The 7,512-nt window shown below is 38.6% G+C and overlaps 1 non-coding gene across 1 annotated transcript; it reads left to right on the top strand.

The window, feature by feature from the left end:
- Positions 1-5,991: 5,991 nt before the first annotated feature.
- Positions 5,992-6,098, top strand: LOC121231754 (small nucleolar RNA R71). Its single transcript, XR_005929809.1, has one exon. It is a non-coding gene; the product is annotated as a small nucleolar RNA R71 (small nucleolar RNA).
- The last annotated feature ends 1,414 nt before the right edge of the window (positions 6,099-7,512 follow it).

The following is a 7,512-nucleotide window of genomic DNA, read 5'->3' as shown; positions in this document are numbered from 1 at the left end:
GATAATATCTCAGAATAATCCATAGGTAATTATACATTGAGAATTAAAGTAAAAGAACATAAAAGTTGCAAACATTCCAAGTTGAGTATTTAATCATGCAAACATAGGTGACTCTCCTCATTTAAGTAATTACCTTTGATTCAGAACATCACAGAGTTTCACATCCTCACTACAGATTCACTCAAATCACTCGAGGTGTTTAAGGACAATAAATGAAGCACTCAATAGTCAATAATGAAAAGTCATTACCATAGGCTTGCATGAAAATCAAATCTCTACCACTATAATTTAAGATGATACATCAATCAAAAGGTCTTTAGAGGGTCGTAATGAGGTTTGGTTAGGGGGTGTGGTCACAAGCTGAAAGAAATGGTTAGAATCGAGATTGAATTGAAAAATTACCTAACTAGAAAAAGAGTTAATCATCACTTGCGTACAACAGAGGTTCTTCTCAGACAAAGGAATTTAACTTCTGAAGCTTAAAAATAGAAGATCACTACTAGTATGTATACATGTTTTTTATTTATTTTTTATTTATTTTAAGAACAAGTCAAATTACAGAGTAGAATAAAACATATCTAAGCAACTATTTCAATTCAAATCTTAAAAAAAATGGGGCTTAAATTAATTTAGGGGATTTCAACAATAATGGGTTAAAGGTTAATATTAAGGGTAATACAAGAAATGGCTTGTTAGGCTCAAGGGGGTTCACTAGGGGTTAATTGTGGAGGTAGGCTTTTCATGGCATGAGTGGGTTAATCTTAAGTGCCTTAATCATTTTGACATATCAAATCAAATGGTATGGTCTCAACATGAATAATCAAGCAAGTTCTAGAATAATAGTTCACTACTGACGCACTCAAAGCAATAATAAAAGTGAGCATGAAAGAATTAATATATGCTTAAAAGACTCAAAAATCTCACAAAATTTATGGTTTTTTTATGTTTAAAACTCGTGAATCCCAACTCAAAGTAATACCTAAACTTTGGGAAAACAACCTAAGATTTAAATTCTTAAAAATCAACTTATCATGCTTGATTCTCTAATGTCTTAAAGTTTAAACAATCAATGCATAAATGCCTATGTTTTAATTCAAGATATATCAATCAAAATCATAAATCAATCAAAATTTATCCTAAATATGATATGAGAGCTTTTCAAGAGAACAAGGCAGTCATTTAGGGATTTTTCTGATAATGAAATAAATACCCCCCACACTTAAGATGTACATTGCCCTCAATGTACAAAGATAGATATTAGAGTATAAAAATAAGATAGGGAGAGAAGTGAAACTTCCCGTATGATGAATTCCTCGAACTGGAGTTCTGGAGAGTAATTGGTTCGAGGGTGGAGGAGGATACTCCGGCGGTCGTAGAGGTTCATTAGGCCATAAGTCATTCGCCAAAAGGATATTATGTTTAGTGGTAGCTATGATCGTTCGCAAGCAGGACATTGCAGTCGTGGAGAACCTTTCCTAGTGGAGTTTTAGTTCCTATGTGATGATGAGCTTAAGAGCTCTATATAATTGTGATAAAATCAGGAACTTTTTAGGGGATATTAGGAAGAATGATTACTCAAAAAGAAATAACCAAAATTAATAATTAAAAATAAAATTTCTAAAATCTAATAAAATTAAAAAGTAGTTTTAATAAAAATTAAAAACATAAAATAATAAATAAATGTTTTTAAACATCTTCGTCGCTGGATGGTTCGCGAGGTGGGACTGGCGATGAGATGTGGAGGTGCTGAAAAATCTTCTGTAGAGTAGCATCAATGTTGTCAAATCATTGAAAACACTGCTGCTTGAATCGAGTGAAGCACACAGAGATGTCAGCATATGAAGCCGCCGCATGAACTGGACGAGAGGGTGGTGGCGGCTGAGTTGGTGGGTCCTCGTGCTGTAAAGGGACATCATCAAGAATATCCTCGTAGGCCTCCTCCTTGGTGGATTGGGTGAGACGATATTGGGGAGGGTAGGTTCCTCGGCGCCGCTCGATCATCCTCAAGCTAAGCATGTTCGAGATGCCTTGTGGAGACATCTAGCCAATGAGGGTCAAGGATGATTCTTGGGCCGTGGTGTCGAGGAGCTCAAAGTGTTGCACCAGTCGAGTCACATAGGGGCCAATGGAGATGACCCCCTTTCTGTGCCACTCCGTCTGGTGCTGAATCACGAGGGCGATGAAGTAGGAAAGGTCGATGACGCGCCCTTGCGACATATACCATAAGAAGTAGGCATCGTGAGTATTGATGACGTCAATGCTCTCTCGCCTCCCTATAATTGTGTGAGCTAAAATGTCTTGTAGGTACCTCAGGGATGGTGGGAGAACTGATGCCTTGGAACGGCTAGGATTGTAAGAGGTTGTGCCAGGGGCCAAAGTTTGCCAGCACTTCGAGGGAGAAAAATGTATGTGGCGAGTGAGAGTATGTAGTTCATTTTCCTCCTTGAACTCCTCCGTATATAAGCCTAGTGCAGCATCAAATTCTGGGATGCTTAGCTGGCAAACTAACCCACCTAGACGAAATTGGACCGTGCTGGGATCATCGTAATTTGTCATTACGATCTGAAGATGGAACGTTGAGCATAGTTCTATCCTGAGCTAGAGGTATGTTGGTTCAATAATCCCAAAGAATAGCTCCCAAGGTTCGATGGTTAGGAGGGCTTGAATCACATCAGCCATCTGAACTTGTTCTACGGTAGCCCAGTCGATACAGCGGCCCGCAATTAAGGGTCAGGCCCGAAGTATTTGGAAAAGCTCTTCTTGGGGCCCCCGGGGGAACTGCAAGAAAGGGTGACGAATTTTTGTGGTTGGACCCGCGAAAGATGAGGCTCCCTTCCTATTCTTCGAGGCAGGCACGACGGTTTTCTTTCCTTGTGAAGACGACATTAAAATCCTAGAATATAAAGAATAATAATAATAGGTAAACAAATTCGAAGAAGTAAAAAGCATGAATTTGAACTAACTATTTTAGCCAAGACTACTAGTATGAAGCAAACTCAACTACAATAACAATGAGAATGAGAATAAAAATGTAATGGGTATGAGGTTTTCCTAATCTCAATTTAACACGGAATGTATGATAACTAACCTAGGAATGCAAATTAAATGATAGACATTGGCATGGTAATAGTATGAGAATAAGCATAGTAATGTCATAGGTATGAGGTGTTCCTAATAACTTGATTTAACACGAAATGTATGATAACTAACCTAAGAATGCAAATTAAATGATAGAAAAATGAAAAATAGTTCAAAAGATATGAAGATTATGTTGATAATAAGCATTAGAAATACGTAAAATAGAAGTGAAAAGAGTAAACAAATGCTAAGGGAAAGAGATTGAGCATAAAAAATGAAATGGGAAGTGGTGCACGGGCGTGGCAGGGAGGCCGTGTGGAGTTGCAGCGGCTAGGGTTAGGGTTTTTGAATAGGGAAGAAAGTGAATACTGTAGGGTATTTATTGATTTTGGGCCACACGGCCAGGACACAAGCCCGTGTTCCCCAATTTCAGCCCATGTGATTCGCGAATTTCGAATTTGGGCGCATCTGACATTTAGAACACGCCCGTGTTCCTTGGGTGTATGGGTGCACACGGCTGTGTCGCACGGTCATGTCTGGCGTTGTTCACTTCTCCCATGTCTGTGTCAATCTAACAGGTTCGTCTATGGGTGTTAGACACGGGCGTGTCACACGCCAGTGCTAGTTTCTCAGTTTCAACCACGGGTCTTCCACATGGGCGTGTCGCACGCCCGTGTTGTTTTGGTAGGCTCAGCCACGGCCATGTCGCACGGTCGTGGCATTTTATCGTAGCCCGTGTTTGGGGAAATCCTTACCCTATTTTCACACGGCCATAAGCACGCCCTTGTGCTTGGCCGTGTCTCTGTGGAAAACCTGTATTCGAGAGCTCCATTAGTAAGTTAGATGTTGAAGACTAAATTTTTTTAAAGAAGTTAATACAGTTAGTGCTCGGGTTGCCTCCCGAGAAGCACTTATTTATCTAAGCTTGACTTACCTCTCTGTTGAATAATCATGGTGGTTTGAGGATTTTATAATCCTCATTCCTGTCATCAATCTCATCAAAATAAGGTTTTAAACGAGTGTTGTTTACCTTAAAAGTGTGGAACTTGGGGTGCCTTACCTCAACCGTACCGAATGGAAAGATACTAAGTACCGTAAGAGGGATTTCTTCATTCGGTGTGGTAGCTACAATGTGGGGATCTGCGGCATCTAATAAGACTCTATTTCCAATCTTAAGTTGATTTAGAAAGGTATTGAGCTCGTTCTGTCGTAGATTTGGTTTGTCGGTTGTTCTTGGTTTATGCGTCCACCATTCATCGAGTTCCTCGATTTGTAATCTTCGATCTTCATGAACAGGTCCTCTACTATTGCTTGAGAATGACTCGTGTGCTTTTTTCAAACTCATTTCCTATAAAGTAGGTTGTACCATATTGTTAGTTATAGGAGAATGGGTTAAACAATCACCTTCAATTCCCGATGTGTTGCCAGAATTGCGAGCTTGAAGGGTGACTATTTCGTCTCCCACACGGAGTGTGAGTTCACTTGTGCCAACATCAATAATCGTTTTAGCAGTTGCTAAAAAGGGCCTTCCCTGAATTAAAGGAGTGTTGCTATCCTCCTCTATATCTAGAACAATAAAGTCAACAGGAAATATAAATTCATCGATTTTTACTAGTACATCTTCAAGAATACCCCTAGGGAACCTTATAGTTTTATCTGCTAATTGAATGCTCATCCTAGTTTGTTTGGGTTTCCCGAGACCTAATTGCTTAAACATTTTGTCGGGCATGACGTTAATACTAGCCCCTAAATCAGCTAATGCATTATTAACATCTAAGCTACCAATTAAGCAATGAATTGTAAAACTCCCTGGATCTTTTAGTTTGTTCGGTGGTCTATTTTGGAGAATAGCTGAGCAAACTGCATTTAGCTCCACGTGCAATGCCTCGTCCAACTTCTGCTTATTGGCTAAAAGTTCCTTTAAAAATTTCATTGCGTTTGGCATCTGCGATATAGCTTCAATAAACGGTAAGTTAATATGTAATTTTTTTAAGAGTTTAAGGAATTTACAAAATTGTTCATCTGAGCGGTCTTTCCTTGTCGCGTTGGGGTATGGCACACGAGGTTTATATTCGACAGTCACCATTTTGTTTTTATTGTTATCTACCTCACCTTGACCTTTGCTTACCATAGTTTCTTCCCTAAGTTCTGGTTCAGGCTCAACAACTCCTTCTTCATCTTGAATATTAATTGCATTGAGTTGTTCCCTTGGGTTGGGTTCAGTATTACTTGGCAAGCTACCTTGTGGTAGTTTGAAAATTAGTTTGGAAAGTTGACCTATCTGAGTTTCGATCCCTTGGATCGACGCTTGTTGATTTTTAAATGCTGTCTCGGTGTTCTGGAAAAGAGTTTCTGACATCGAAATAAACTTTGAGAGCATCTCTTCAAGGTTCGGCTTCTTTTCCTGTTGGTAGCCTGGAGGTGGTTGTGGTCTTTGATTTCCTTGACCGCTCCACGAGAAATTGGGGTGGTTCCTCCAACCTGCATTGTAAGTGTTACTATATGGATTATTTTGAGGTCGAGGATTATTACCCATGTAGTTTAATTGCTCGTTATCCATGTTGTGGCCATAAGATTGGTATTCCGAATGGCTTGTTCCGCCTTCACTTGCTTCGCATTGCATTACTGGGTGAACCTATGAAGAACTAAGAAAACCATCAATCTTTTTATTTAAGAGTTCTACCTGATTAGAGAGCATGGTGACCGAATCGACGTTATAAACACCGACTATTTTAATTGGATTTGTCCTCATGACTTGCCACTGATAGTTATTTAGTGACATCTCCTCTATAAACTTATAGGTATCTTCAGGTGTTTTATTATTGATGGTTCCGCCAGCAGCTGCGTCAACCATTTTGTCGAGTTGAAGGATTCAGGCCATTATGGAATGCTTGAACCTGTAGCCAAAGCGGTAACCTGTGGTGAGGGCACCTTCTCAAAAGGTCATTGTACCTCTCCCATGCATCGTAGAGTGTTTCTAAATCCATCTGCACAAAATAAGAGATATCATTACGTAATTTAGCTGTTTTAGCCGGCGAAAAATATTTTAGTAAAAATTTTTCGGTCATTTGTTCCCAAGTAGTAATTGACTCTCGTGGTAACGAGTTGAACCACTGTTTAGCTTCGTTCCTCAATGAAAAAGGGAATAACCGAATACGAATGGCATCATCAGAGACATCATTAATTTTAAATGTATCGCATAATGCTAAGAACTTGCCTAAATGAGCGTTGGGATTCTCATCCTACAAACCATCAAACTGAACAAATTGTTGTATCATTTGAATAGTGTTAGGTCTTAATTCAAAAGTATTTGCAGCTACAGCAGGTCAACTATGCTCGATTTAGTTCCTGTTAAAGAAGGTTTAGCATAATACATAGTGCGTAGAACAGGATTTTGATTAACCGCAATTGTAGGAGGTAGCTGACTGCCTTGGTTTTCAGCCGTCTCTTAGGTTGGGGGTTGAGTATCATCTTCTTGCTCGTTCTCTGTGTATCTTAAGCTTCGCCTTATTTCTCTTTGATTTCTGCGAACTGTACGACAGATTTCTTCGTCAAAAAGTAATGGTCCTGACGGATTTCTTATAGTCATAAACTATAAAAACCTGCCAAGAGAAGGAAAAAATAAATTAATAAATAATAATAAATTAAAGTGCATGAAAAATAAATGGCTAAAGTAATAAAAATTGAGTGTTCCTAATATTTCAATTCCCCGGCAACGGTGCCAAAAACTTGATCGCATGATTTCGTGATAGGTTTTAAATATTTATAATTACTCGTTCTTGAACTAACTATTATCACGATGTAGGCAAGTGTACCTATCGAACAGTAGTATAGTTTTAGCAAGACCGGATTGTCGAACCCAAAGGAACTAAAAGTACTAGTAATGACTGTCTTTTTATTATCTAGCCTAAGAATAAAGAGGTTTTTGTTTTAACTAACTAATTATCTAAACTAAGAACGCATAGAGAATGGAATTGGGGAATTGCTTTTGGAAAAATTGATTGAATGAAGACAATACCTAAGGAAAAATTCACCTAGACTGTACTTGTTATTCTGGCTCCGGTCGGATAATTTATTCGTTTTACTTGTTCCGTAGAGATCCCTAAGTTATGTTATTATCCCTATTCAAGACTAATAAGGTCTAATCCCTAGATTGAATAACTGAGACTTTTCTCTAATTAACACTCTAGGGTTGCATTAACTTGATCTATGGATCCCCTTATTAGGTTTCACCCTAATCCGGCAAAATCTTATCACCCTATGTCTAGGCGCGCAATCAACTCCACTTAATTATGACAAATATACTCTTAAATAGGATCTATTCCTCCTCTGAATAAGAGTTTATCTTGAATCGATATCCTGGGATATCAAAACAAGAATTAAGAACACATAATTAAGAACAAGTCAAATATTTATCATACAATTCAAAAAATA

This window comes from Gossypium hirsutum, chromosome A06 (genome assembly GCF_007990345.1).
Source record: "Gossypium hirsutum isolate 1008001.06 chromosome A06, Gossypium_hirsutum_v2.1, whole genome shotgun sequence".
In the NCBI taxonomy this organism is placed as follows: Eukaryota; Viridiplantae; Streptophyta; class Magnoliopsida; order Malvales; family Malvaceae; genus Gossypium; species Gossypium hirsutum.
This window is presented reverse-complemented; position numbering and strand designations above follow the sequence as displayed.